Source organism: Danio rerio, chromosome 18, assembly GCF_049306965.1.
Source record: "Danio rerio strain Tuebingen ecotype United States chromosome 18, GRCz12tu, whole genome shotgun sequence".
Lineage (NCBI taxonomy): Eukaryota > Metazoa > Chordata > Actinopteri > Cypriniformes > Danionidae > Danio > Danio rerio.
Window position 1 is genome coordinate 29,732,858 of NC_133193.1, and position 8,724 is coordinate 29,741,581.

Here is an 8,724-nt window from a genome sequence, read left to right on the forward strand (position 1 = left end):
TGAGCTGGGGTGCAGAGTGTATTTTTCTGTCCTTAAAATAGTAAAAGTAGATTCAGGCACACCCTTTGTGCTTTTCCGCCATGTATTTTAAATGTTGCGCCTAGATTGTTAAAATAGAACCTTATGGTTTACTATAGTAATGTTGTACTAATACTATGTGGTAACAATTTTTTTGCAAGCCATGTTTTTTGTTCTATGGTTTTACTATAGTAATATTGTTGTATTAAGGCCTGCTCACACAATGCTATCCGAACCGTGCCCAGGCCCGTTTCCCGGATTGTTTGAGAAATGTGAGTGCTCTGAATCAGGCTCAGGCACGGTTCACTTGGCCGGCTCTGGCCTGGTTGGAAGAGGTGTGCCAGAGCTCGATTAACTTGGGCTTTGGCGCGGTACACTTGTAGTGTGAGTGCAAAGCGTGCATGAGCCCGAAACTGAAGACGAGACCTGAATTTTACAGAACCGTTTCATATGGATTTATTAATAATTCTTACTGTTCAATGAACACAAGCTGTCATAGATTATTAAACATGCAAACCCCTCACTGCACGACAGCTGCACCTTCAACAAACCTCCTAATTCCTGCAGCACCAGGACTTTATGATTGTTTATGAGTGTCAAAAGTGGCTGATATGTTCGACCAAATATTTGACTGCTTGTCATATCAAACGATATCTAAACCGATAGAACTAAAGAAATCTCCATTGTGCTGAGCGAAAGTGCTTACTGAACAGCACATCATCGATAACGTTAGCGTGCCCAGGCCCGAATGTAATGTGAGTGCGAGCCGTCGGAGGAGACAGGAGGGGGGACAAGCGTGCTTTGGCCTAGATCAAGGCAATTGTACATACTGTTTGTAGACCCTTAGTACTCCAGTAAAGCCATAGTAGCAATCATAACTGTTGGAACAACAGAACCAAAGCAGATGGTATTACATTTATCAAACGGTATGCCCTAATGTCAGAAAAAAAAAAATTGAATCTTATTGGAAAGATAATGTGAACCATATGTATAAAACAAGTTTATATGTGCTATGATTCAGATAAAAAACAAAAAAAAACAAAAAAAAAAAAAACAAGAGGAGTAAAAGTAATTATATATAAAATAAAAACAGAAAGCACACACCAACAACACTGGGGGAACATGCTATCGACATTATTTGTGAATACATATGTAGTGCAAATCTAAAAACACATAAAAATTAAAAATTATGATCACAAGTTATTATTATTATCTTTAAAAGTTGCAATGTTTTCAGTTAAAAAATGCAAATGTGGCATGCCACATGCACAACTCTTCCTATTTGTGCAAACAAACCACACACCTCCATTTAAATTATATTTTGAGTTACAAACTCGAATGAAGAAAAATCCAGATATGTGGATGGACAATAAAAAATGTTTTACACATATAACAAAAATAAACAGTTTAGTGTCCACCAGTCACTGTGGAAATCTTCCTCCCATTGTGAGAGTTGAAATGCGGGTCTCATATGTCGTGTACAGAAGCAGATGGAGGCTGGTGATGTATAGTTTTGTGTGCTCTGCTCTGCTGTGCTTAGGGGAGCATCATTAGTACTTCCTGCCTCTCCCATCCGTCATCGTGGACAGGATGGTTTGATTGACAGCTACGCTTCTACTCCAGTGCAGCTGAGAGTGGTGCTGTATAAAGACATCTATCCTGAAGCAATCACATTTCAGGACATGCAGAGCCTGAATTTAATGCACCACCAGAAGGGGGTAAGATCATCTCTTCAGAAGCACAGAGACCTATTTCAAATAGATGCCTTTTATTTCATTCACTTTGAAATTGTGTGAAATGGACATACCTCAGAAAGGACTGCAATTTTTATCCAGAATCTATTTTTGCAGTGTCCACTTACGGACACACAAGAGCGTGATAGGACCCCATCTGGTCTCTTTCTTTTTTCCCCTATTCTTTTTTGCTAAACGCTCTCTTAGCTGGGAAGATGGACAGTGATAAACACTGGGTGGATGCCAGGAATAGTCAGACTCCATTTTAAACTCTTGACTGGCGTTGATGAGGTGGAAGGCAGACAATTCAAAAAGTCATGATGGCTAAACCGCAATTTTAGACCTAAGATCTGTGATTGCAGGGATTTTTTTATCCCTGTAGGAAATCCATGTCTGAACAAATAAGGGTCTCAGAGGCTTGACAGTGTTTCATGAGGCATATTTCACCTAATGCTTTTATCATCGCCTATGCATTATATTGCAAAGACACAGATTGTTCAAATGAATCATCATTCTAGAGCACAAAACATTATTGTACAAGTATTTACATCTAATATCATTAAAGGTGTGGTCCAGAGTGTAAAGGTTTAAGGGTTGGCTGTGTTTATGGTGTTTATGGTGTATGTGGCAATGTGTGCTCATGCTTTGTACAAATTGCTTCATTTTTTTCATATTGACTTGTTTTCGCGATTGTTTTAGAACTTCCGATTCAGTCGCCTATGGGAGAAATGACTAGAAATAATAAACGACAGAAAACGGTCATACTATTTGCTCTACAAACAAATATTTGCATTACTATACAGACCAAATAGATAAATATTATAGGAAAATATCAGTGTGCAACATCAAGCAGCGTAACGAGCAGTTTTTAATGTCTAAAAATGAATGGAAGTGAATGAGACCGGAAGTCTCGAGACAAAAAGAATTAAATGGCTGCGCTCGCTTGTCGGCAAAGAATAAGGTGAATATCTTACTTTAATTATATAATGCTACTAAGCTAACATGAAAACTATCATATTTACTAGGTGCTCTGAAAGTCCGCTCTGATTGGTCAGCTAACATAATGTGCTGTGATTCTTGGATTAGCTATAAATCACCAGGAAGTGAAACTCTTCTACTATCTTTGGCTCTGCTGTGTAAAAACTGTCAGTCACCATAACCATAGCAGTTTGAGCCTCTTGAATCAGACAGAAGAGACAAAATGAAGAGGACACACCAGGGGTCTGTTCTTCATACCTTGCTTAAATGATCTAAGATGATTTGGCAAATCCTGTATCTTTTAATCTTGATAACCGATTTCTGGCTAATTTGATTCTTTAAACAAGTTCGTGAATCAGATTAAAAGGTCTGGCTAAACTGATCTGAGATTGCTGTGTGTGTTGTGAAGGACAGATCTATCGATCCTCAAAATCATGATAAGCAATGCAACAATTGGCTAACGGCACAGCAGCGTTTTGACATCATCTGATTAATATTCAATTATTCATGTGAGCAAAATTACATCAAATTAGTAGTTAATTGTTTGTTAAATATGATACACAATAACTTTCCACATTTGTTGTAAGGTGCAGGCTTTACACTTTCATGTGTCAAGAGCAGAGGTGTGGACTCGAGTCATGTGACTTGGACTCGAGTCAGACTCGAGTCATGAATTTAATGACTTTAGACTCGACTTGACAAAATATAAAAAGACTTGCAACTCGACTTGGACTTGAACATAAATGACTTGGACTTTGACTAGGACTTGCCCCTATTGACTTGTAAAGACTTGCTGCTTCCCATGGAAAGCCCAACGATAAAAAAGTATGTTGACATGGACCGCTCTCTCTCTCTCCCCGTTTATGTGTGCGTGTGTGTGACAGCATGCGCGCGTGACAGCATGCGCGCACGTGTGTGTGAGCATGCGCGCTTTCGGCATGACGTCCAATCGAAGCACGGTAGGTTGTTTTGATTCGACAGTATCCAACGTGACTACTATGAGGCGCCGGAGTGGACAAAAGTCAAGCGAACGCAGAGAGAATTTGAATTTGAACTTGAGATCGAGCCAATACTCGCGTGCCAATACTCGCTCTCTCTCTCTCTCTCTCTCTCTCTCTCTCTCTCTCGTGCATTCAGTCTCTTTGCGTTCGCTTGACTTTTGTTTACGATGGCGTCTCATACCTTTAGTGCTTTTGCTCTCACGGGATCCTCCTGTTAAACTGACCCTTCGCTAAGCCACGCCCAAAAACCTCCACCCACCAATCGCGGCTTACCAATCGTAGCTACGGGCAGAGGCTCTGTCAAGCTTTCGAGCGAGGGAAACAAGCCAAATCGTTGCGCAATTGGATTCTGAAAATCTGACACCCGCTATCCTAAAAGTTTGGACTGGGTGGTGGGATTTTTTCCCTTTTCAAAACCAAAGCCCAAGAGGAGAAATGCCAGCGGGGATCAAGCTGTGTGAGGGGCGGTAAAGGAGTTAAGCTAAGTTGGTTTTGTTTTCTATATTCACATTCAATGATAGGTGGCAATAACTCACACTCCTCTTATCCTAAACAGATCTAAACTGTGTTTCTTATAAAAAAAAATAAAAAAACAAAGCAGGTTATGCTTCCCAGCGGTCTTTTTCTTTTTTTCCACTCGATATTATGAGCCAGGGCTCGACAATAAGGACTGCCCGATGGCCCGGGGCCAGCGTGCGAGACACTCGGGCCAGTGTACAAAATGTTTCTGGCTCGATCGGGCCAGCTGCTGCCTTTTTGCCTGACAGATCGAGCCAGAGCTGCGTGCTGCGACTGTCTGTCAATTGTGTGCAAATACAATCTTACGGTGCTTTCACACATAGACGTTTGTTTTGGAATCTGTCTCGTTTCACCCGTTAGCGAGTTTTTTTTTAGCATATATCCAGCAGTTGCGCTCGCTTCCGCGACAAATCAATCAGTCCAAGATCGCCTGAATGAGACGCGGTCTCTGTCCTATTGAGCGTATCGATTGTAGCGAGAAAACAAACCAATGCAACGAACTAACGACCCAGGCTATATCACAGTGTATCATGATCGTGTAATAGCCATATATACGGCTATATGAAGAGAGAATGCTGAGCAGGGCGAGATGTCATTCTTACCGGTCAATGCGAAAGTGAAAGCATGCTGAAATATTACCGAGAGCTGTTTATCCAGCCTGATCTCGGTTTATCCGTCAGGAAAATTGACCGAAATTACTATCTGTTAATTTTTCCATATTTTAATCGTATAATAGGCCTATGTTGTATTAGGCCTGTTGTTTTGTTCATTTCCGCACTGACAGCTCGAAAGAAAGATTTACATTGATCTGATGCAGTCTCGGTTCATCTGCTATGTCTCTCTATAATTTAAGCCTAAAATACAGAATTATAGTCAACGTTTCTTTAATAGATTGATTAATTCAATTGATCGATTTCTACAAAACCTGACAATTGAAACGAGGCTCTGTATATATGAGAAAGTCTGACCTCGATTTGTATTCGGTGACGATGTATGTGGGTTGTTAAAATTAAAGTGCACATTTTCACTTAAAAAATATTCTATACACAATGCACAAAAGTTTGGGGTCAGTGTGATTAAATATGTTAAAACAAGCTTCTTCTGCTCACCAGGGCTGCAATTATTTCATCATAAATACAAATTGTGAAATGTTGCACTATAAAATAACTGTTCAAAAGTAGTTTATCATTTAATTTATTCATTTATTCCAGTGATTTTAAAGATGAGATTTCAGCTTCATTACTCCAGTCACATGATCCTTCAGAAATCACTAATATTAATTATTATTATATTTATTAATGGTAATAGTTATAAAATCAATAATGTCTGGAGTAATTATTTTATTTGAAACTAAATACAATAACAAAGCAGTTATTTAAAATTTTAATAAATATTTAACAATTACACCTTTTTTACATTTATAAATATAGCCTTGATGAACTGAATAGTTTTCCTTAAACATTTTAAAAATTACCGTAAATATATATACAGATTTATTAGCCCCCTTTTGTTTTTTGTTTTTTCTTTTTAAAATATTTCCTAAATAATGTTTAACAAAGCAAAGAAATGTTGATATTTTGTCTGATAATATTTTTTCCTCTGAACAAAATCTTATTTGTTTTATTTTGGCTAGAATAAAAACATTTTTTTAACCATTTTAAGGTAAAATTTATTAGCCTCTTAAGCTAATTGTTTTTCAGACTGTCTACAGAACAAACCATCATTATACAATAACTAGCCTAATTACCCTAACCTGTCTAGTTAACCTAATTACCCTAGTTAAGCCTTTAAATGTCACTTTAAGCTGTATAGAAGTGTCTTGAAGAATATCTAGTAAAATATTATTTACAGTCATCATGACAAAGATAAAATAAATCAGTTATTAGAGATGAGTTATTAAAACTATTATGTTTAGAAATGTGCTGAGAAAATCTGTTCTCTGTTAAATAGAAATTGGGGAAAAAAATAAACAGTGTGTGTGTGTGTGTACACACACACACACACACACACACACACACACACGCACATTCAAATAGCGATTAACTTCTTTTTTTTTTTTGGTGGGGCCAGTGAAAATTTGGGCAGGGCAAGTAAAAATCAGAACCACTGGCCCGATCGGGCCAGTAGAAAAAATCCTTAGCGTTGAACTCTGTGAGCACTGCTTAGTTTAAACCCTCGCTATTGTAACGCATATAAATACATACACTAATATTTGCTAGTAGGAAAAATCTATTTGTTCACTTTTGTTATTTATACTTTAATGTGCATTTCAATTTTTTTTCTTCCACTTAACTGCAAATTTGAATAAAAACTGGATAAAGAGCACACAAACATGCTGACAGTAATAGGTACTGTACACTGTTATGGGTCAATGATGCTAATATTCGGCACAAATCCATCAGTTTCTTAGGTTATTAGATTATTTTATAATTTCACCTCTCCTGCTGTGCATGAACTATGCTGTTGAATGTTTAGCGTATGAGGTCGCTAGGCTAACCTTGCTTCAATTTTGATAGAATTATTTTCTAATCAGTTGCTATTATGTTGTGAATATACCCCTGTAATGTATACTGCAGTCCTCTTTTGTCTGGCTTTCTCAGATATCTCACCTGTTTGCCAAAAATGACTAATTAAATCCTTGGGAATGTCTGACACCAGCGCATACACACTGTAATAGATGTGCCAGGCATGAAAGCTTGACAGGCGTAGCAACAGTAACTAAGGAGGGCGAGGCTTAGCGAAGGGTTATTCCAAGAATGTTGATATGGTTTCTTTCTTGCTTTACTATTTATTAACAATACACAAAAAACTAAAAGATTAAGGTAAATTCTTTAATAAATTCTAGTGTTTTTGAGTATTATACTTGTTGTATACTTGTATTATACTTATGTTTTAGGCTAGTATTATTTACGACTTGTTAATTAATGCTTCATAATACAGTAGTATTAACAATAGTGAACAGATAAAATAATACAAGGTGTAGTTTTACTACAGTAAAGTAGTGATTTGTAGTATAAAATACCCTATATTGTAAAATAATACAGCACTGGGTAATTTGTTTATATTACACTTGTGTTACCATAGCAACTATAGTATTACCACAACTGATCAAATGAAGTTCTTTACTGTAGTAGGCTACTGTTCAAAACACAGTACATGCCAATATATGTGTTCAGGGGCCCTGTGGAACAGCTTTCCTCAAAATGAAGAGGATGACATGGAAAATGTCCTCCACAATCTCATCAGTAAAGTGGAAGCCAGCAAACACTAGTTTACTTTATTTTAGCTGCCATGATAAAATGAGATTGATAGTGAGATTTATTTGAAGAGTGAATAGTACAGTAGGCTATAATACCTTTTCAAGTGTTTCCTTATTTTTATCAAAGTTACATTTCTGTTGCATTAGTTTTTGTTTAAATGCTTTTAAAATAAAATGTATTTTTTACATCCAACATCTACTCCAGGGGTGCCTTATAGTGGTGTAAACCCCTTTACAAGGGGTGTTACCCCTGTGTAAACTCTAGCCACCCCTGTGGCCAACCCGATATGATTTTGCTGTTGATATTATTTATTTAAATCTACTTACATAAATGCAATAAAATGCAATATTTCAATAAATAAATAGCAGACACTAAATTATTGTGGATTGATTGGTGCCACTGACGTAGCTGGCCTCTTCTGGCCACCCCTAAGCAAATTTTCAGGGGGGCACCACTGGTCTATTCTCTGTCTTTAAGTGTTTGAAACTGAAAATAGCTCATCATATAAAACAACCAAAAATGTTATGGTTTATTAGATTAAACATTTAATATGTAAGTCTATTTTAGTATTTTGGGTATTGTTATTAAACAGTGCAGCAATATGAATCATATCAAAAAGCATGAAAGGAAGAGGGAACACGACACAAATTGTGAGTTTGCATATAATCTCTGAGAGCGCTCAAGAAAATTTGTGTGTGAGCAGTGCATATTTGAAAGCGAGAGAAAATTTAAGAACTCGCAATCAGTTTTGTCCACAAACAGAGGAAATCTGTGCACGAGCATCACACAAGGTAGAGAGCAAAGCTCTTCAACGTTATGTGAAGAAAACAACGTTATTGTTTGTATAAAGTAGCCTACTTCATTAACAATATGTGCTACCATTTTACATTGCTGCTAGACAGATTTGCAACTCCATCTCTTTAGCACACACGAGATTCAGTTGACAAAATTCCCATTTCACTCAATTTAACTTTGCAGCATATACAGGAGTTGGTCTACTGCTACCACATTGAGGTTATGTAATTTTGGTTAATCACAAGTTGATCACCGAAGACATTATATAGCACAACTAAACTTAATGAATTAGACAGCAGGAGACCTGCAATTTCTGTGTGATGTGAGGCAAAATGGAGTCTTTTTTTGGTGGAACTCGTTCTTGTGCATTATGCTGTGGAGACGAGACGCAGCACTGTTCAGTACTTTTTCAGAAAATTG